The sequence below is a fragment of the Pseudopipra pipra genome, chromosome 2 (genome assembly GCF_036250125.1).
Source record: "Pseudopipra pipra isolate bDixPip1 chromosome 2, bDixPip1.hap1, whole genome shotgun sequence".
NCBI lineage: Eukaryota > Metazoa > Chordata > Aves > Passeriformes > Pipridae > Pseudopipra > Pseudopipra pipra.
The window spans coordinates 79,933,997-79,955,661 of NC_087550.1; positions in this window are offsets into that span (position 1 = coordinate 79,933,997).

The following is a 21,665-nucleotide window of genomic DNA, read 5'->3' on the forward strand; positions in this document are numbered from 1 at the left end:
TGAGGCCCTAACAGTGTGACATTGTCCTTTACTGACATCATAAAAATTAAAGAGGAGAGATGAACTAAAAATGTCCAAATTTTCAGAATAGCTTCACTGGTGCTTCCAGTTTCTTAGGGACCAAAGTCAGTCACCTACAATATTCAAATCTGACAATAATCAGACTTTATTAGCATCTCAGAGAACCACTTGTTCCTTCTTAAAATCTCTTGAAATTGGAACCTGGAATATTTTCCAGTTGTTGACCTGGATATTTATGTGCTGCTGCCGCCCATGTGTGAGTGCAAATAATCTCTGCAAAAAATGTCTGCCCTAGCATGTGTCTGTATCTTTATGGCATATCCAAAGCCATAATATGTTTTTGGTATTGTTTGTTATATAAATGTCACACAAGGTCACTAGTCTTATGGGACAGATGAATAATATGTATAGGACTCATTCATTAGCTGTTGGCAGATAAAAATCAGAGTGGGTGGACATGAAATAGCACCTTCAGTTGTTGCCTGCTTGATAAATATTGGGATTATAATTGCACCTCCAGAAATCAGCTCTAAAAATAGAGTAAGACAAAAGAAAATGAGATATGAATAAAAGTTTATAATAGTGTTTTGTATAATGTCTCCTTCATTAGCATCCATCTGGACAGAACTGATTAAGTCTCTCCGTACGTGTCACTAGGCAGGAGAGATGAAGATGAAAGGATATTCAGCCGCAGACAGCCACAAAGTTGTACCATCAGTAGAATGAATACATAAACACTGACAACCTGCAGGCAGGCTGCACTATATTTCCCCTGCTTTACTCCTAACTGGTGCTGTGACACGTGATTCAAAAATATGGTGTTTTCAATACAGACTTATCTCGCCTGCAATTCCCCTCACTGGGTAATGAGCACAGAGGGCAATGCACATCCTCATCAAAGGCTCGTTCCAGACAGAAGGGCCAAAGTTGACAGAGGCAATTCCAAAAGACTGGGAAGAAATGCATTCTGTACAGACAATTAATTAGAAAAATTGGATGTCGTATTTAAGCTTGCTGTGCTGAGCTGAAAAACAAAACAGCACAAGATAGATTTTCAGGTAACAGGCAATTCATTATCAAAGAAACATATTTCACATAGAAAAGATTTACTGTGCACAATAATCTTTTTGGATTAATGGTTTTAATTAGCAGAAAAATAGCAGATTCAAACTTGAATCAATCTACAAAGGTATCCCACTCTCTTTGTTATTAACTTCAAAAAGAAATCAAGCATGGAATTTTTTTTTTCTTGTAAAACCTTTCCTTAAATTATCAAATTAAAAATCAAGCCATTACAGACAAAAACTCAAGCAGATCATGCACTCTGAGCTATACAGTCTTAGCCTGAAATCAGGTAGAAAATTTGTTCTTTTAGTAGGAAACATCGGGAGAATCCCTATAAAATTATCTAAATCAGAGTTGGTTTCCACATTTTGAGCATTATTTTCTAAAAAAACAAGGTCTATGTAAACTGTCTGTGACTGAACTCAACCTAGTGTGAAGCCTGGAAGTCTCAAAAATAGTTGAGTTCCTGTGTTTTCCCTCAAAGAAAGCTTTAACATAATCTGTCATCTCAGCGGGTAGCTGAGTCACCACCTGGGAGATATGTCTGTTAAGACCCCCAAGAGAGGAAAAAGCTTTGTTTGGGGCTTAGGGTTTCTTGGAAGCTAAAACTGTACATGAAGAGAAATTCTGCCTGTGAGGAGGCATCTGTCTGTGCCCTGTGGAGAGGATCTGCAAAGCTGCACAGGGAAATGTAATTTTGAAGATCAATAGTGAGGTTACTGAGTGCTTGGAGGTGGCCAAGCAAGAGGAGGATGACACAAGAGCCCTTTCCCATTCCTGTTTTGGGATGGTAAGTATGCTAGTGAGAATGGCTGATTTCCAGGGCTTCTGCTGCTGTCAGGTGAGCTGAGCCAGAAGGTTTTGGTGTCCCTCTTTGCTTCACCAACAACTGCTGTGAAGGGTTTTATTAGTCTGGACAGCATAGTAGAGTTCAACTGCAAGTAGCTGCTCCTGTTTTGGGAACTCTAGCAGTTCTCCTCCTCCTGACTGACCCTAGGCTTCTCCCCTACTCCATTCCTTTTCTTAGCAGCCTTGACAGCTTTCCCCGTTGGAGTGAGGCTGGCTCACTCCCAGCTCTTCTCATGCAGGCTGTGGACTGTGTTAAACTGCATTTTTTTTCCTGAACATTTGTATCTTGATTTCCCATGGAAACAAGCCTGGAATGATCCTTTCTTCTGTCCTCAGGTCTCTCTCCTCACTCTTAATAAGTCTTGAACTCAGTAGCTGTTTTCAGCCAGTTTTGACCGAGAGGCAGAGGTCTCAAAAGTAATTATGTTTTTACCAGTTTTATAAAAACAGGCATTTGGGTAGATGAGAAATGGGACTATGAACACTTACAAATTCACCTCTGGCTTATGTCTGAGCCCTCTGGCTTCTTGGCATCACTGAATGTGCCAGCCCAAGGATCACTGCCAATGTATTCTATGGGAAGACATTGCATGCATTTGTGGTGGTAATGGAAAATTGTTGTGTAATTTGGCAAACACAAATAATATCAGAGGGTACAAATGGCAAGAAATTGAGGCTTTGCCACATCGGATGCTCATAGAATTACTTATTCTGCATGAATGAAAGACCACTTTGCAGCCAATATTAGAAAATGTGTATCTGTTCATCAGTTCATCTCTAGTCTTTGAAGCTGTTAATCAAATTGCAGGCCAAGTGAAAGGTTTTGTAGCAGAAGTACTATACAAGTAACATGATCTGATCTGTGCTGAAACACCAGGCAGGACAAAATTCAGTGAGGTATAAAATAAGGGGAGTCTGCATGGATAATGATAGATTTAAAAAAGAGGGGGAACTCTATGTCCTCAACTGGGAAATGTCACTATTCCATTACTCCTACATCTGCTGTATATAATTAGGAGGATAGATTCTCTAATAGTGTATTTTGCAGATAGGCTGTTTATGACAGTATACGTCAGAAGAAGGAAACCCTTTAGATGATCTCACTGTAAATATCCTCCAAGCAGCACCATTTTGCTGATAGTTACTAGAAGATTTGATTGTGTTTAGGATTGGGAACAGACATTTCTGAGAGCAATGAGTGCACTGAAGCTATCTTTTTCTGCATAAAGACCCAAAACTGCTTAGAGAGAGTTACATGAAGGAGCAGGTCCTCTATTATCCCCACAGTGAGGCATAGAGGCAAAATCATGTTACTATGTACTGAGCTATTTATGATTACAGATGGAAAGAAAAGTCTTAGCTTTCCTAAATGAGCTACAGACCTGTTTAAATGGTGGTTATGAGCCTGCAAGTTGTTTTTTTTGCCTACAGTTCTTGCTGAAAATCATGTCTGCTATGAAATAGAGATATCCTTCTGGCTTTCCCCATTTCCCTACAAATCTCCAGAGCTGTGAAACCAGAAATGTTGGAAGAGAAATGCTTTATAGCATTATGAATTTGCTGACATAAATACTTACTAATCAGGGTGATAAATTTCTGTCTGATCCAAGCAGCAAAATAAAATAAAAAAGACGTATTTGTGCCAGCATATATCAAAACCCCTTGAGCTGTGCTCCTCTGTCAAACTTCATAAATATTGGATCTGTCATCCCAATTCCACTGCAGCACTGCAGACAAGACAGTAGGAATGTATTTATCTGATATGATTATGGCATAAACTTCATGTCTCATTCTTCTCTCCTTCATAAAGTGGAATATTAGATTAGACATTACCACGTGCATGTTGTAATGAGCCTTCTTTTCACTGACTTGTTTTTGATCGATGAGAGAACAATTTAGCTTATTTTACTTGAGACAAGAAAAAGCTAATTGTATTCCTTTCTGAAAATGTGATGTTATTAAAATTGAGAGAATTGGCTCCAAACAAAATACAGAACTTGGAAAAACAATTATTTCTATTATTAGCAACAAGGTGCATTCACTCTGCTGTAATTGCGAGGATACTTGAAATAATCTGTCTTCTCATCACCATTGTGGAAGGCAAAGAGAAAGTGAAAAGTACCAAATAGCTGCACTTAGGACAGGTGTGCTGCATCTCTAGCAGCACTTCAGCCTGTATGTCAGCCACTTGACTTAAGGTAGTTTGGGAGGGAGATCCTCAGAGGAAAGAGACAGTTAAAAGGCCTATCGCCCCATTCACCTCCTTTTATCTCTTCTCTTGTGTCTGTTTTTATGTCATCCATCCCTTGGCAGTAGGGTGACATGTTAATGAGCGAATACCTGGGGTGGCTGGGGCTGTCACTGGGGAGTAATTAATGCTGATGACAAACCCCCATTCTGCATTTTATCAGACAGTGTGGGATTGTGTGCACATACATGGGAGTTTGCCTGTGTGTGAGGATCAAGAGAAGTGATTAAAGATACTCTCATTGCCTATGCTCTGTAATGAAACAGTAAGCATCTGACATACTCATGTTGCTCCAGCTCAGTCCTTTATCCCTTCCAAAGACTTACTATTACACTAGGGTCCTTATAACTACTTCTTTACAAGGGTTTCTACAGAACAGAATTTCATATTTGTAGCGGGACTGCAAATTAGTTGAACATTTTTTTTCTGCTTTCTTCCTAGAATTTTTTTGTGGCAATATACTGAAGTGAATAGTCAAAGATATTTAAATTGGCTTCCAGATGAATGCAAGAAAATGTCAAGGTGACAGCTTGCTGGTGTTTACAGTCTCATTTTCAAATGTTGAACTGTGCATTGTATCTATTTATTATGTGTTCCTGTGACAGCTTTTAATACCGGCAGTGCAAATGGTGCTTTTTCATATATGTTGACAATATGTGTCCTCTTGAACAACAAACTGAAGTTAGAGAAACAATAAAAAAAATAGTTGTCTGTGTTTAAGGAGAGACATTCACTTTATTGAATGTGAAAACTGTAGAGAGCAAAGGTGATTTATTCCACAGTTTTCCTGTTAGGGGTGTTCCCTCTAAAACTATGGTGTATATTCTACACCATCAAACAATGGAACAAGGTTGTTTCACTGTCACCAAGAAATTTTCTTAAAAAGCATCTCACAGAATAAAATCTGAATAATACAAATACTTGTTTTCTTTATTTGTTAAGACAAATTCGAATGAATTTGTTTAGGAAATTGTTCTGATTTCTATTTTTAGAAATGGGGTAAGACCTTCAAACAGAAACAATATTTTTCATTTCAATCAATTGAACCTTTAAAAATATGTTCTTTTTTTTTTCAGAAAAATCTATTTTTCATTTGCTAAAATTATTTAGAAAATGGTTGCTTGAAAATATGGACTTCCAAGCTCCATTGTAAAATGGCACCATTTTGTATAATGGTATTTCTACAAAATGGTATTGTGCCATTATGGCATCTCTACAAAAATATCTGTAGTGGAAACAAAGTCACTCTCTGTGATGCGTTTGTACCATGAAGAGCATCCAGTGGCAACATTTACAGTTTGGATAATGTCACAGCTAGAACAATACATTTTTTCTGTAAAGAACCTATTCACATAAATGAAAATTACATGTGTCTTGGTACAGTATAATTATTTTATATTATATAAATAAAAATTTATTCAAATAGGTTTAAAGGCAAGCATGTGTGACAACCTCCCATTATTAAATTTGTAAAAACCACTAAGTGCTGAATTACCACACTATTACTGGCCATAATCTAACACTCATTAAAGATGTTTTAAAAGAAAAAAACCCAAAACAACAAAAAGACTATTTTTTTTTTTTGCTGAAGGATGATTAAGATACACATCACACAGGCATATCATCTACTGTACAATAAGTGTAAAATTTTAATTAGTGATTCAATGTTGGTGGCCACGGCTATGGTGCACCCTGATTTGGTCAGTGACATACTGCACATTAGAAGCTCATCTGAGTAGTAGAATCAACCATCACGGGTTTGGATGTATTTCAAAGTCACCTTGCTGACTGAGTGTAGAAAAGGAGAAGATAAACAAAAAACAGAGTGGTAGTTGTCAGGAATACAGGTGCCCTGGCAGGGGAGAAGGAAAAGAAGGGCATATGGAATTTTGAACATTTAGCACACACAGTAGAACAGGGCTATGCTTCTTGGTGTTTCTGCTTTGTCTTTCAGAGTTCAAATTGAGAAAGAGACTTTACAAGCATAAAAGATGACCAGTATATGAGAATTAAACTGAAACAATTGTGTTTTCTTTTCTGTGTGAGTAAAATGGCCAACATAATGTCTCGCAGTAAAAACATACTTTGAAAGGGAGGATTTGAAGCAGGTTACTAGAGTTGGGAAGTATCTCTCTTTTGCTCATTTAGGAAACTGTGTGAAAGCAGAGCACATGTGCAAGCCTCTGCATCAGGAAGGAGAACTAGCAAGTGATGCTGATTTGGAATTCATATTTAGAGGAATTAATTATGGACAGAAGGAGATAGGCATCTGTAGCTGTGGCTGGCATGTCCAACAGGGCTGATGCTGCAGTGCTGCTCCCCAGGCCGTGGCCAGCAGATGCCTGAAGCCGCCTGCCCGGCATCCTGCCTGCTGGTTCTTGTGGAAGCATGCTGGTGCAACCTCCTGCCTGCGCCCTGTCTCCCCAGCTGGCTGTGGGGTGACTGCTCTGCTGCAGGGCAATGTGGAACAGTCTGGAGTGCTGGCATCTCGAGATTTTGCTTTTTAAACTTGTGTGCCTCTGAGCTGGCATTGCAATGCTTGTACAAAAGGCCACAGGTGTAGAAGCTGGAAACACAACTGGGGTAGACAAATGAACAATGAGAATGAGGACAAGGAAGATGAAGAAGAAGACGAGGAAAAGAAGGAGGAAAAGGAGGAGGAGGATGACAACAAGAAGAAAGAGAGTGTTCCCAGAGAAGCAAACCCTCAGAGAGTGCTTACCGCTGATCCTTCCAAAGGGAGGAAGGTGCTCATTTCTGGCCAATCAGCCAGGCCCACCCAATCTGTCATCCTGGTACTTGAACTCTATGGGTTGATTTCCTCTCTGCCTCGTGCCTGCCCTCAAAGCAACACACCTGTGTTTGCAGGAGCTGCGTTTCCTGACCTGATCTTGGACTTAGCTCCTGGCTCAGCCAGTGACCAAGCCTAGTTTTGGTATTTCAGAGGTGGCATGTTGGGGTCTCTTCTACTTCCCGTCCAGCTTAGATGCCTCCCTGCAACAAACCTGTGCAAATCCCTTGTTTAGGTGTCTGTTCAAATGCTTTTTGGGAGAGATAAGGCAAAATGGTGCAGCCCACTCCGTGGTGGAGGATTGCAGAAGGGCTGGTGCAGATTTGAGAGCTGATTTCATCTACTCAAAACACAATGCTTCTGTCCCTGGTGAAAATCCAGTCACAGTGGGTTGCTCATCTTTTTTTCCCATATGTGATGCTCTAATCCTTTTCCAGGAAGGCAGAAAGATTTGAGTTACATACCAACTAATAGCAAATTCCTGGCCACTGAGGCACAATTTCTCCAGCCAAACCGTGAAAGTAGTAGGACTTTCCCACTCAGTCAGAAGAGAGGGAGTTAGCTGTCCTTCACTTCCTTTTATTTCAACCCCTGCCAGATGGAAGGAGATAAAAAAGAACAAAATTCAAGTATTTCCCTTCTCCTCTGCCCTTAGTGCTAAAATAAATAGAAAAATAAATTCTTGATAACTAAGCAGAGCTCCAAACTGGCTCTGGCAAGTCATTACAGTATGTCAATTTGTTTTCTTTACACACAAAACCAGAATCAAAACCCCACATAAGCTTCTTTTGGCAGTATCTGAAATTACATGCCTGATCTTTTTCTGCAGCAATTCCTCACTGAAAATGCTCCTGCAATTTAAATGCAGTGTGAAACATTTACTATTTGTACTCTGTGCAAAGGTTTGAGGGAGAAAACAGGAATTCATCTTATTGCAGTCATTAATGTGACTGTCTTCAGCTAGGCAGAGCAGTACCGTGTTTCTGGTTATACTGGGGGCTCAAACTGTATTTTTTTATGGCCACATATAAACTGGCCCATAATAGCATATCAATAAACCCCAATTGCACTCAGGAAAATACTAAAAGCAAAGCTCAAGTGAAGTTCAATAAAGTCTACAGGCAGATTAGAGGTGTGCGGAATAGTGACATCCATCTGGTATTTTTCAGTGACTTCTAGTCAATTACTACATTTCATCATATGTAATCCTCTTTTATCTTCTGTTCCTGCTGCTACAGTAATTCTCACTCTGCTACATCTGTGGCTTTACTGTGAATTTTTATCACCTATGAGTAAGTGGACCTTTTTTTTTCCACTAGCATTTGTGCTGTACCTGCTTCGGGATGAAAAAAGGCCAATCAAAAGCCAACCCAAGAAAAAGAAAGATTTAATTGCAAGAGAAGTAAAACACAAACCTAAAGACCACAAGGTACGGATATAAAATAAACCTATTCAGATATGGCAGATAATGAGCATGGCAAAGGTAAATTTCCAATCAGAACATGAATTGCTGAAAACATGGTGTACATTGAAGTGTCTGGAGTGACGCGTATTTTTAACAACCTCTTATGATTTGATCATATCTGTGACAACCTGTTAAAAAGAGCATTCTTAAATAAGTCATAATTGTATTTTTCTTGGAGAAGGAAATTTTGGCTGTCATGTTTTTTGGTCAATATTAAATCCATATTCTCTCTATATTTTGAAAAATACAAGGTTAAAACCTGCATCAGAAGGGTTGATCTTATAGCTCTAGTACTCTGTACTAGTCTAATAACATGCCAAAGTGTACAAAGGCTTCCAATGATTTTTGTGCAGATGGAGAGTGGGAAAGGAAAATTTGCTCATTTCACCACCCTGTGCAAAAGACAGGCATCACATAAACCTTTATATTTGGGGTGTCAGACAGAGAAACCTGTCATGGTGTAAATCATGAGATTCTCTATGAGACTAATGATTGATGCATGGAGCCATCTTCACAGTTAGCACAAATTTAGGGGGCAGTTCTAGACAGGTAATGAGCTGAAGGAGTAAAAATGAGAGTAGAGCCACAGAAGAAAAGTATATGAAGAGTAGTGAGGAATGCATGGTATGGACCTGCACCCTGGCTCTTCTGCATTCTTGCAAGCACTAATTTTCACGACGTTTTCAGGTGATTGACTCTCTTCCCACGGAGAGGTAAGTGGAAATGTCACCCTGTGGCATCACTTTTTCTAGAAAGATGGCTTTCCTTCCCAAGTACAAATTCCCAAGGGTCATGGAGCAAAGTTGCTTGGACATTTTTTGTTTGGAATTGATTTTGCTGAAGATTAGATAAAAAAGAAACTAGAGCTCAGCTTGTTGAGCCAAGTGAAACAGAGAGTGACTGCTCCATTCAAGTACCTCAGGGACACAGGATTCCATAAGGCAGAGGACAAAGCAGAGAGCAGAACCGAGTAATATAAACAGGCTAATATTATATATCATCCTCAGATTAATGGGTTTTTAAGTAGAGGAAGAATGAGGGTCTGAAGCTGCTTCCCAGTAGGAACATGGGCTGCAAGGAGCTTGAGTAGATTTAAGACTGAGCACGATCAACTGAAGAAAGGGATAAAGTGACATGATTGAAAGATGCAGCAAGAAACAGGATTTGATGGTGTAGGAAGTTCCTTCCAGGTCTGTACCCCCCCCCCCGAAAAATGTTTTTTTCTACTTTAAAAACAAGAAAAACTGAGTGAACTATTTGACCTTGTCTACTTTCTCCATTTTGAGTGAAAATATCATGAATAATATCAGTGCATTTAAAAATGAGAAATGGTTCAAATTGCACATATTGCCCTTAATTGAAGACATTATTTTATTTTTATAACTCTTTTCAGCTCCAGAGAGGTAGACTCGAGTTCAGGAGCAGGAAAATTTCTCCCATCCCCATTCCAGACAAATGTGGCAAAGGGACACTCCTGTCTCATGGATGATGGTGCAACCATACTTTTAGTGTATTCAGAGCTGTTAAAGTTCTAGGAAAATGGCTTCTCCTACATCCCTAGAAATCAAATCTATGCCTCTGCTGCAATTTGCTTGAGTTTGGAACCAAATGTTACCCCTTTGTTGTGGATCAAATGCTAGAGCCAGGATCTGGCAGGAAGAATGGCATAGCTCCCCAGACAGCCTAGCTGCCTGGATGCGTGCATTCGAATGTCACTCAGTTCCTACAGTAAGCAAATAAGCAGCTGCCATGAGAGAACTGTTAGACACTTTAAGTCCTGGTTATAAAACTTGTTATGTATTATTTACTCAGCACTGACAGCTTGCTCCGCGCTGTGCACACAAAGCAGTGTGCTCTCTGCCCGTGGGAGCTTTTGATCTCAGGGATTAAAAATCAGGCGCAATCCAAAGGTTTAGGAGGCACAGTCTGACTCTGGATTACTGCACCCATCATCCTGGCCCACTGCTGTCTGGACCATTTATTTTCTTTTCAATGCATAGCTATTAATTTCCTTTCTATGGAAACTGAGATGCATCAAGGGCTCTTGAGTTTTCTGGAGTTGGGACACTGGTGAAACATTTACTTAAGTATCAGGAAATGGTCCAGATTCTTAATCTACAAATAGTTTTAAGCATCTTTATAACCAGTGAAAGCAGAAATATCTGGAAGAACTGAAGCAGTTATTCAGCACTTGCATATGACTTCTTAAACACATATTTCAGTGCTCCTTTTTTTCTCAGCAGGTCTAGTTACCCCAGAAGAGAATTACAGTGATGCACACTTCAAATGCTTGGCTCAGAGATTGCTCAAATGCCTTCACAACACGGTATCACGACATTTGAACATATCCAAGTTCAGCGTCTCCAAATGACATCAAAACCAGCTGGCACAGAGGCCATGAAGTGCCCAGAGTTAGATGACAGAATATGCTGAGAGAGGGGGATATCTGAATCCTATCATTCTTAAAAATCTTGCTGCTACTTTTTTTTCTTCTATGGCATTTAACCAATGCTTAACCTGCACTCATGTCTCTTTGGTGCTAGTTACTCTCCAAGTTCCGGGTACAGAATCATTTCCAGGTCTTACTGCTTTCCAGATTTTCAGGCAAAATTTTCAATAATTACACAGTTATAACCCTTTACCATACAACACAATTAATCTTTATGAAGTTCTAGTTGGAAGACTCACAGGTATCAATTGGCAGCTGCTGATTGTTGGAATTCTCTTTATTTTGACCACCCTTGAACTTTAATTATGAAATCAGAGATTGTTCAAAATGCTGCAGCCAGACAGCTCACTGTTCCAGGTTTAAGTGATGAAATGCTTCCTGGCCTTCACTTTCAGAGCTGGATTCCTATCCAGTGCCAGGTTAGATCTGATGAAAAGAAATATAAATCAGTACAAAACTTGATGCTTGGATTTCATAATTTTTGCTTTATTATTTTAAGCTCTAAGATATCAGGGACCATAGCCACAAAACAAGAAAATTCAGCTACATTTTTAAAAGCTATCTCATGTTCACTGAAGACCCCCATTCTTCTGTCCTTTTCCATGTTCAGTGTCCATCCATTCATATTTTGCTTTCATTTTAGGAAGTGGAGCTGGATGTGATTTCAGCTGAAGATGACACTTCACCTGAAGATGATAGTTTGATTGAAGAGGTGACTAAAGGAACAATAACAAGTGAATGCCTTGAGCCCTCTATTGGAATCAAACCTTTGGAGACACAATTGTATTAAGGTGTGGGGTGATCTGAGACAGGCTATGAGTGAAAGATAACGGCAGGGGATGGAGGTCAAAGGCATCTAAGTTGCAGAGTCCAAGCTTATTTCTACCACCCTTTTTCAGTCTTCGACACACTGCATCAGGCAGGATATGCTGACTATACTTTTGGTTTTGCAAAACCTTTTGACACAACTTTTGCAAAAACAAGACAGAATAGTATGAACCTGGGTTTACCTTTCTTCAAGATGTCACCTCTGGGTCAGGAAGGGAGAGGGATGCTTGGAAAGAAAAAATTAAATTTTTTTTTGTCATTCTCCACTCTAAACCTCAAAAATATGAGTAACATTGCTAATGCTCCTGCCTGATTTTCAGGAAACCAGGCACCTTGTTTTCCTCAGTTTTGTATTTAATAAACCCAAGTACATCTGTTAGAGGTCTCGATTTAGTCAAACTTGAACATATGGCAAAGTCAAATCAATGAGACTATTTGCAAGCATACAGTTAAGTGTGTGGCTGGGAACTTTGCTGAGTCAGGGTCATATTGAGTCATAAGGCAAACTGGCACATAGATTGATATTTTGTTGTTAGAGGCAAAAATAATTTCTGTTTTTTCCTGACTTTTTAATTTTTATTTTCTTTTAATACATTTATTGATAATATGCAAAAGTATAAACATGAATACACATACACACACAAAAGAGAGATCAAATTCTGTCACGTTATACCAAGAGAGGCATAAAAACAAGGCAATTTTATCTGAAACTCTATTGAACTGCCGTTTGTTCTCAGCTTCCTTGGAAAGTTAACTTTCCATATCACACTTTCCATAGTGTGACAATCAAAAAGTTGATGGCTTATAATATATGCAAAAAGAGTTTTTTAAATTTTACAGAATGTGTGTAAACTGAATCAGTGCAGCGTGACTGACTAAACATGGATCAAGAGCCATTTGCTTGTTGTTTTCATAACTCACTGGACATGGAGGCGCAAATATTTATTCTCAAAGACATATAGAGATGTGAAGGAAGTGTATGAGAAAAAAAAAGAGAGAAGCAAAGAATAAACAACCGGTCAATTTTGAAGTGAACATCTTGGGATAAAAATGTTAGCTTAGCTAAAATAAAGAAAACAGGAGTGGGAGAAAGTGATAGCAGAGTAGAGAGCTGAGACTGGGAGCAGCATTTCTGTCAGAGGAGAGCCTGCTATGGGAGAGCAAAGTAAAGAGAGTCTCTCAAGTATGGACATGAAATTGTGACAAGAGAGGGTACTAATTAGCTGTCTAGCTCTGAAGTCTGTCCAAGGTGCAATAATCCTCTATAAGAAGGGCACAAGATGCATCCCGAAGGGATGGCTGTGGAGGGAGGGTTGGGTGCTCCGTCCCAGTGCAGTCACCTGGGCAGGTCTGGTGCTCTTGGCCAGTCTGAAGGAGTCTGTTGTCCAGCACTTTGTGTGTCCAGTTCAAACAACTGTTTCCAAACCTGTAACCACATTTCAGAAGGGTTGTGTGCACCTGCTAGATGGAGAAGGAGGAGTTTGCACTTCCTGCAATGGAGACTTTGAAGAGGACCAAAGGTGCAGTGGTAGACCTGTTCATAAATATGGGAAATTTTTGCTTGGAGTGTCTGACTGGACAACACAAATTGCTGTGACTTAAAAATGGCAAAGCCCAGTTCTCACACCTGCCTGTAGAACAGCATGACATTTGAGTTTTGGATGACTTTACGTAGCTGAGCCGTTCTGTACTTAAGGTCTGACAGTGCCATGCCATGCGACTGCTATTCCTCTCAACAGAAGGACGAGTGCATGGCAGAGGCATGGCATTAGAGCCTTGCTGCAGAGAAGGCTGTGTTCCTCCTCTTTGGGTTCCTGTCATGACTTTCATCTCCTCTCCTCAGCTATTAGCTGGCCCAGGAAGCCTCACATGCTGAAGACATGAGGGAGAAAGGCAGCTGTTGTACCCAAGGGGTATTACAGCAGCAAGTCTTGGTTGAAGTATTTTATTTTCTGAGTCTTTTACGTGTGTGCGTGTTTGTGTTGGAGCATGGCGGAAAGCAGGAAAAGTAGTCTTAAAATATTCTATCGACAAGCAATTACTTTTTAAGTTCTTATGGCCAGTCTCATTGGTTAACAATCTGAACATGAGCTCCCACTGCGATGTGCTGGCTGAGAGCATGGATGAGAGCCAAGGAGGTGTAAACAGCAGGATGTCAGGCAGGAGTGGGATGTGTGGGCACTACCCTCCCCCATACACCACCAGCTGGAGTGTTTGCAGAATACTGTGCCTCATGCTAGTGCCAGGCTTAAAAGGGAAAAAGAAAAAAAAAGAAAAAGAGAGAAGGTGAATACTGGAGGGATTTTATAAAAGATGATTTTAGGAATTGAAAGGAAATTTAGAAAGAAACAAGAGCGACTACAAGTATGGAAAATATACTCTGCTATAAAGGTCTTGTGGAAGCAGTTCTCTTTAACCTGTCAAAAAAAGAGAAGATCCTAAACTGAGCTTAGAGCAGCCTTTGAACACCCCTAGGGAGGGTAGGAGTATCTGACACTAGTGAATCATAGCCCGTGGAAGAAGGAAAAGCTCATGTGTGCATTTGGACTACCAAACAAAGCTTGACATTTCAAGGGGAATTCACAGTTTAAGTAGTGAAGGTAATTAATCATTGGAGTAATTTATCAAGGGATGTATCATTATTTCAAAAGTGATTTGGCTAAAAAAATATACTGTTAGTTAGGAATTAGTCTACTGTTCTGTAGGAATTTGACCCATATAATCACAGCAGCTCCTACGACCTTAAAATCTATTACACCATTATTTTTTTAAATCAATCCAGGTTATCTTTCCTCAAATATTTAGTTGCTAACCCAATCACATAAGCCATTTCAGGGGAATTATTCATAATTATGGAGCAGAGGTCCATCTCAAGGGAAAAAAGGTAGAGGCGATGCTTTCTTTCCATTGTTTAAATAAGTCAAAACTCAAGTAGAGGAGAATACATGAGAAAAAGCAGCTGTGTTCAGTGAGGTCAGTCTAAAAGGAGGCATGGTATAGCAGCAGCTTTAGGGAAAGGAAAATTAAATTCAGAGGAGACTCTAGGTTAGTAAAGCTTGCTTCAAAGGAAGGACAGTAAGAGCACTTATTGCCTTAGCCAAAATGCACATTGCATGTTCTGACAAAAAAAATGAAAGGAAACAATAGAAAACAAATCAAGTCAACACAAGCCAAAAACAATTTATTCATGCTTCATGTAGAATAGAGACTATGGAAAAAGATGAGAGATAACACGCGACAGTCACGGCAAAAATAACACTTTATAGTTATGAACTCTCGAACAAAGCAATTTATGTAATAGAAAATATAGTTCAAAGTAATTTGAGCTATTTCTGAAGTGGATATAAGTAATGAAAAAAATGTCAGGTTATGAATTCTACATTTGCAGTTAGAGAGTAGGCAATGGAATAATGTGAATATGTGAATAACAAGATACTTACAGACACTTGTGGAAGCAGGGGAAAAATATGAGAGGTGTTTTTAGATGCAAGTTTGAATTTGACTGACTTTTTAACAACATACACAAAGCCTAGCATTTTCATGGCATGCTTAACATTTCATGTTGGTGCTGAGTTTTACATTGAGATTAATATTAACAATAATACATATATGAACTGGATAAATGAAACAAACTATGTGATGATCATATCTACTCAACACTCATTTGTCTGATGATTACTCACTCTGTCTTCCTGTAATCAGACCCTTTTTTACTATTCCCCAACAAGTATGTGTTTTCTGTTTGAACCATACAAATCTTTCAGGAAAAACTAAGCCAAAACTGCCCTTCCTCCCCCACCTCAACCAGCTGTAAGATAAGGATCCCAGGTGACTCAGTCCATTCCTTCTGCAAAGTAATACACAGCCCTTACATTACTTTTCAATGCATTTGTAAAGCAATTCTAATTTACCTAGTAGATCACGTAGGTTATTGATGCTGTGAGTTGCACTCACACAGTTAGTCATTTTGGTATCAGTGAGATTCCTTGAATGTATAATATCTACTCAGTGGGACTGAGGCTTCCAAAATGGAACTTGAAGAATATAAATGGCCTGTGCCCTAAAGCAAGAGCTGCAGTGCCCTGGTGTGGATTTTAAAAGTGTGACAGAGACTCCAAATGGGGGACACAAAAAAAATTAATTATGCAGACAACTGAAATTGCTGAGGATTCCTTCCTTTAGGGGACAAATTCTTTCTGGTACCACAGGCTCATGCTTATTTATTTCAGCTCATAATTTTCCATTACAAAAGTATGGAGACACAAATCTGTGTCAAAGGGAGATGGCTTTTGAATTAAAATTGGAAGCATCCTCAGGAGGCGGGAGGATATGTGCTTAAAATGTGACTTGAGGGATAAAGATAGATGAGATTGCTTGGGGGACCAAGTCTAATCCCTTGGAAGGGGGGTGATGCTGAACAGACTCTCGGTATGTTTAAACAGAAGTGCAAGAGCAAGCTGCACCATGTCCTGTTTCCCCAGTCACTCATACTGGGAAAGCTTCATGTAACCTTTTCTATTTTCAAAGCTTCCCTTCCTGTAGAAAGCAGACACAGGGACAGGAGAAATGGTGTCTACTCATTTGGGTCTACTCATGGGTTCTGGTTGCTACCTCCCAGCATGGTGCACGGTCAGAGTGTACACTTTGAGCAGGGCATTGAAATGTGCTTCCTCATCCCACGAGGAAGATGCAGCAGTCAACTTCTTGCTATAAGTGCATGAGTCCAGAACGGTCTGCAAAATGCTACATGCCCAAAGTGTTCCCATTTCCATATCAAAGTTGTATATACACAAAATGAAGAGGCACCTCACATGAACATTACATTACACATATATACAAACTTAATTTGCTCATCCAGTGTTTAAACCGAGAATCCAAAGGATGCTATCAGAAAGGTTTTAATATTTCAAGAACCAGGGAGGCGAGAGCATGCAGGAGAAGTAAGCTATTTATGGATTCAGTGGTAGCTATTTATGGATTCAGTGATTATGGTATTTATGTTCCTATTCTCTGAATAGGAACATAAAATTGCACTAATTCTTTGATTTCGATTCCATTTTGTCTGAAACAGAGAAGACTTTCTTGTAGTTTGTTCATGCTGTGAACTGATGTAGAAGCATATGGTTTGGCTTATCTGGATATATTATCGGGTTTATTCATGTCATTGAGACCATTTGGCAGAATTGGCAATATCTCTGTCTTCTGAGTTCAGAAAGATCAGTCTGGCTTAGCAAGAGTTGCTTTCCCTGACTTCCATGAAAGAGGTAAAGCTTTTCTGTCTCATTCATAGGAGTACAAAATCAAAATAATTCTTGTCCTGGTATTCAACTCCCTTCACCTTTTGCTGGGTAAACTTGTGTAAATAAATAGAAGAATGATGACATTGGGTTTCAAGGGTTCTTTAAAGCCTGAAGCAGGAACTGAAAGGGAAGTACTAGACAGCTGTCACACACTCATCACATCTCAGCTTTGTGCTCGACATCCAGAAATCAGGATCAGCTTTAGATACCTATCCTTACAGAATACGGTTTGGCTATAAATATTCCCATGAGAAAGAGGTAGGGCTGATTTGTCACAACTTTGATCTTCTCCAGGTGAGCTGAAGCAGGCAGCTTGACCCTGTGCCTGGGCACTTTGCTGATGTGGGCTCAATGGTAACACATATCTACAGCACCCATGCGCGTATGAACAAAACTCAGTCAAAGTTTCAAGATTTCACCGATGTAAAAAGAGGAAATATACAAAAGAATTTTCTGAATACAAATTAAAGAAATATTGTTCTTTAGAAATAATTGTTCCAGATTGTCAAGTCTCTGTCAGACTCTCTTGCTGTGGCTTTGGAGAACTGAACTGGAGGGAAGTGAGTTGTTCCACAGACAATTTACTAGGGCAAACTATTACTTGTTATTATTCACAATGTTGCTGCATTGGTACTTAAGCATGTGCTACAAAAGATTGCCTCCATGACCAGGGAAATGGTGACGTCAAGAGACAGAATAATCACAGAGCTTGAGAGGAGACACAAGCAGGGAGGCTGATACGAGTGTCACAAGGCTATGCAGCAGGTCAGTGGCGGAGAGGCACAGATCTCTGGTCTCCGACCTGAATTGCGCTTGCTCCCCAACTCTCAGCCTCACACCAACAAGAGGCTTTCCACCCTTAGTATTAGATCTTAAAATAAACAACGTGATAGCATCGCATATGTGCTCCCTGAATTAGTGTGGAATAGAAACCAGTTTTACAATCTCTTACATTGTTTCCCTGCTGTTGCTGTCACTTTTCAGCAAGATACCCCAGACAGCAGTCTAGCTCAGCAATGACAATTTCAATTAAAAACATTTGTTTTCACATCCTCTTAACAGTTTCCACATGGTGAGAAGTGCCTGCTCTCCCCATATGAATTTGGGGCGTAGGACAGTGAACAAAGTGTATATGTTTCCCTCTATGTGGAAAACAATTCCATCCTGGTTTCATTTGACATTGTGCTGTAGCAGAGCTGGGGTGTCGCACTGTTGTATATCTCACAGTGCTTATAGGGGCTTATTTTCTCTAATCAAATATTCTCTGATTAGCCTTTTTCCAACCTAGAAACAAAAACAACTAACATACAAACAAAAAGGGAACTCTGCGTAAAGGAATAAGTTTGTTTGCTACAATATCCAGCACCCAAATATGCTATTTCTAGCTTGCAGATCATATTCCTGCAATATGTGGATTAAGTACACTTTATGTTGGTGTATACAGATTTACATAAGTTGAGACGTTTTATAGTTTAATGTCCTGACATTGCAAAGTAAGCACATTTTTTTCCAGCTTTTTGAGAGAATTTTTTCACATCAATACACTGGGGTCAAGAGAACATTTGCGATGTCTGTAAATGTGTACATTGATCAGCTTTGGGCTGAGGGCAAATATTTTTTAGGAAAATTATGGGTTTTGTCCACTAGTAACATAATCCTCTTCCTCCAAAAACCTATTTCTCTGTCAGTACCCAAGTCCACCACATTTCGTGAAAGTCACAGCAATCAGCAAGTAGTCAAGATCAGGACTTGCCCTGCATTTGAAAATGATACGTTAATGTTTGATGTGAGAAGCAGGCATGGATAAAACTAACCTGACAGTTTTGACCTTGGAGGAAACAATACTCCCTAACAGTGATTAAAATCCATCCTGGGGTGAGACAGCAACCTGGTTCTTTCCTTTGCAGCATCGCTTCATATTTTTTTATGTACCTCAGCTCTCTAGATACCTTCCTACTTAATTTGAAAGCTTCTCTCATGCTTATTATTAATTGTCTGTGAATAATCCTACTGAAACAACTACTTCTTGGTAGATGGGCACCTACTTTTTTCCCTGAAGAAAAAAAGGTACTTGCTTAAATTCCTGGAGAATGACAAAAAGCTAGATACATGCAGGTCTAGTTTGACCGGTGTCATAATGTTTCTCACCCTGTATGTAGAGGTCTAGCAGCTGGAACACTCATGCAGAGTGGGAGAAAATGAAAAAAAAAATCATTAAAAACCTAAGGCAAGCTCAGCTGAGTGAATGCTCCTCTCCAGCCATTGCTGTGGCAGACAGAAGTCTGGTGAGGTGATGGCTTCCTGCTGACATTGCCCTTGTTCCTTATATAGCTCCATGTCTTCTGTGTTCCTGTTTGAAAAACGACCAGCCGTGGCTCAGATCATCCCAAGATAGCACTGGTGGGTGTTCATTCTCAGAAGGGGTACAAGCAGACATATCTGTGACCTGACAGAGAAGCTCAATATTCCTGTTGTTTTCTTGTACTCTCAATGGAAGCATTAAATATTTACCAGAAATGGATTTCAAGTGCTTTATTTCCTTACACAAGCAATGCATGAGAGAGGTGCTTGCTAGGTGTTCTGGCAGCTGTGTTGGATAGAAAGACCATCACTTCTCACTGAGCACTAGGAGCCTCAGCTACGTCTGAGACATGCCTAAGTCAGGCACCAAAACCGAGCAGACTGGAAAATCATGTTCTTTTCCTCTATTACATCAACAAGAAGCACAGGTGTTGTGTTACCTGTCTCTGTGAGTGCAGCAACTGTTGCTGTGGGACTGAAGTCAAGGACTTTCTGAGTAAAAGGCAGAGACTGTATTATTCCATAAGAATCCAAGTTTTCTGGATTCAGGTGAAAATAGCTTATATACAGATGGGGAGAGATGGTGAGCTGACTATAATTTAAACTAGACACTTACGTTTAGATTTTACAGTCAAAATATCAGACTGCCTTCTTGTTCTAGGAGGACGCTGTGCTCTAAGCAAAGAGAATAGAGTTGGTAGCTTGGAAAGGGCAAAAACCAGGTGACTGGAATGGGATGAGCAAGTAGGATATTGAAGAGATGGCAGATGCTGACTATACTCCAAGGAATGCTGAAGACTAGAACCCCTATGGCTCACAGTGGTAGATGTGAAAAAGAGAAGAGATGAAGAGATTTCCTCAAAAGATGACTCTAGACAACCAGAAAGTGAATGCAACAGGACAAGGAGGCAAAATGGATATTTATGTTATATAAAATTTAAAACAACAATAATACAAATTTTAGAAAAATCACCCTTCAAATTGTCTCATAAACTTCAGCAAGTGCAGTGGGGTTTTCTAATCTCCATGGGACTACCACCCTGACAACTGCTGTTGAATCCCAAGTAAGACCAGATTTCATAGCACATGCAAAAGTAGAGGATATTTCCCCAATCAGGAAAGCTAAATTATATAAATACCAAATTTATTTTTTGAGCTATTTTTGAAGTTCAGTAAATAGTTTGGGAGTTTTCATGCCCAAATATAGTACCTGAACACATGTATCCTATAGGCGTGTGGTATTACTTATTATGTGGATATTTCTTCATATTATTTCTCTCTTTCTTCCACTGCAAAATGAATGATCTTATAGCAATACATATATTATAGAACCTGACATTTTATAGAACTCACCCTAAATAGGAGGCTTCCAGAAGGAAGAATAAACAAAAATATCTTTTTGACCAGCTAAATAATATATTTATCTGCATTCATTAGCACTGGAATTTGGATATGGCGAAAGGGAGACTATATGTATGACTGAAGTTTTACTGTATGTAGACAATGTAAGTCACAGTAGTGCAAGACCTCAGGCTCATTTGACTTTTCATTTTCTTCAGTGGCCCCTTGGGAACACTGACCAATCAATAATTGAATAGATTAAAACAAGAGGTCTCTAGAAAGCAAATACTAGAGAAACCTGTGCCAGTGTATTGATAATATAGTAATTAAATCTTGACATGAGAACAAATATATCTACCAACTGTCTGAGTAAATAAAATTGTTTGTTAGAATTGTAGTTAATTTGACAGAGTTGGAGTCACACTAAAATGACCTTATCTTTCCAAGAATAATGTGTGGACTAAACCAGTTGTCTCACTTAATAGTTAAAAGAGAGAGAGCGAGGTGGACAGTTCCAGAACTGTATTCATCTCAGGTAAGACAGATACTGAAAATGCCTGAGTTAAGTGAAAAGACCTGGTCATTGAAAATGCCTGTCCCTTTCACTGTTAGATGGTTATCCTAGTCTAGATAGGTCTAAGTGACTAATCAGTAGGCAATCAGAATTAAATAATGATCTTCACGACTGATATCATTGTCGTTACATGAAGTTCAAGAGATAGGGATACACATCATCCGTGACTGGGAGACCTTAGCTCCTGTTTAAATGGACATCAGAGAGAAATGACGATGAACTTACATGAAATGACAACTTCATGTCCAACAGGCATCAGAACTGCTTCTCTTCACTGGCCACCCAAGGAACTGACATTGGGAGCCCTGGATTCTTATTGATCTGAATTGCTCATCAATCTCTTCCTCTCAGACATCACTGCCAGTTACCAGGATGATTACTTTGGGTGGTGTGGAAATGGCCCTTATAAAACAATAGTTTTTCGGACACCAAA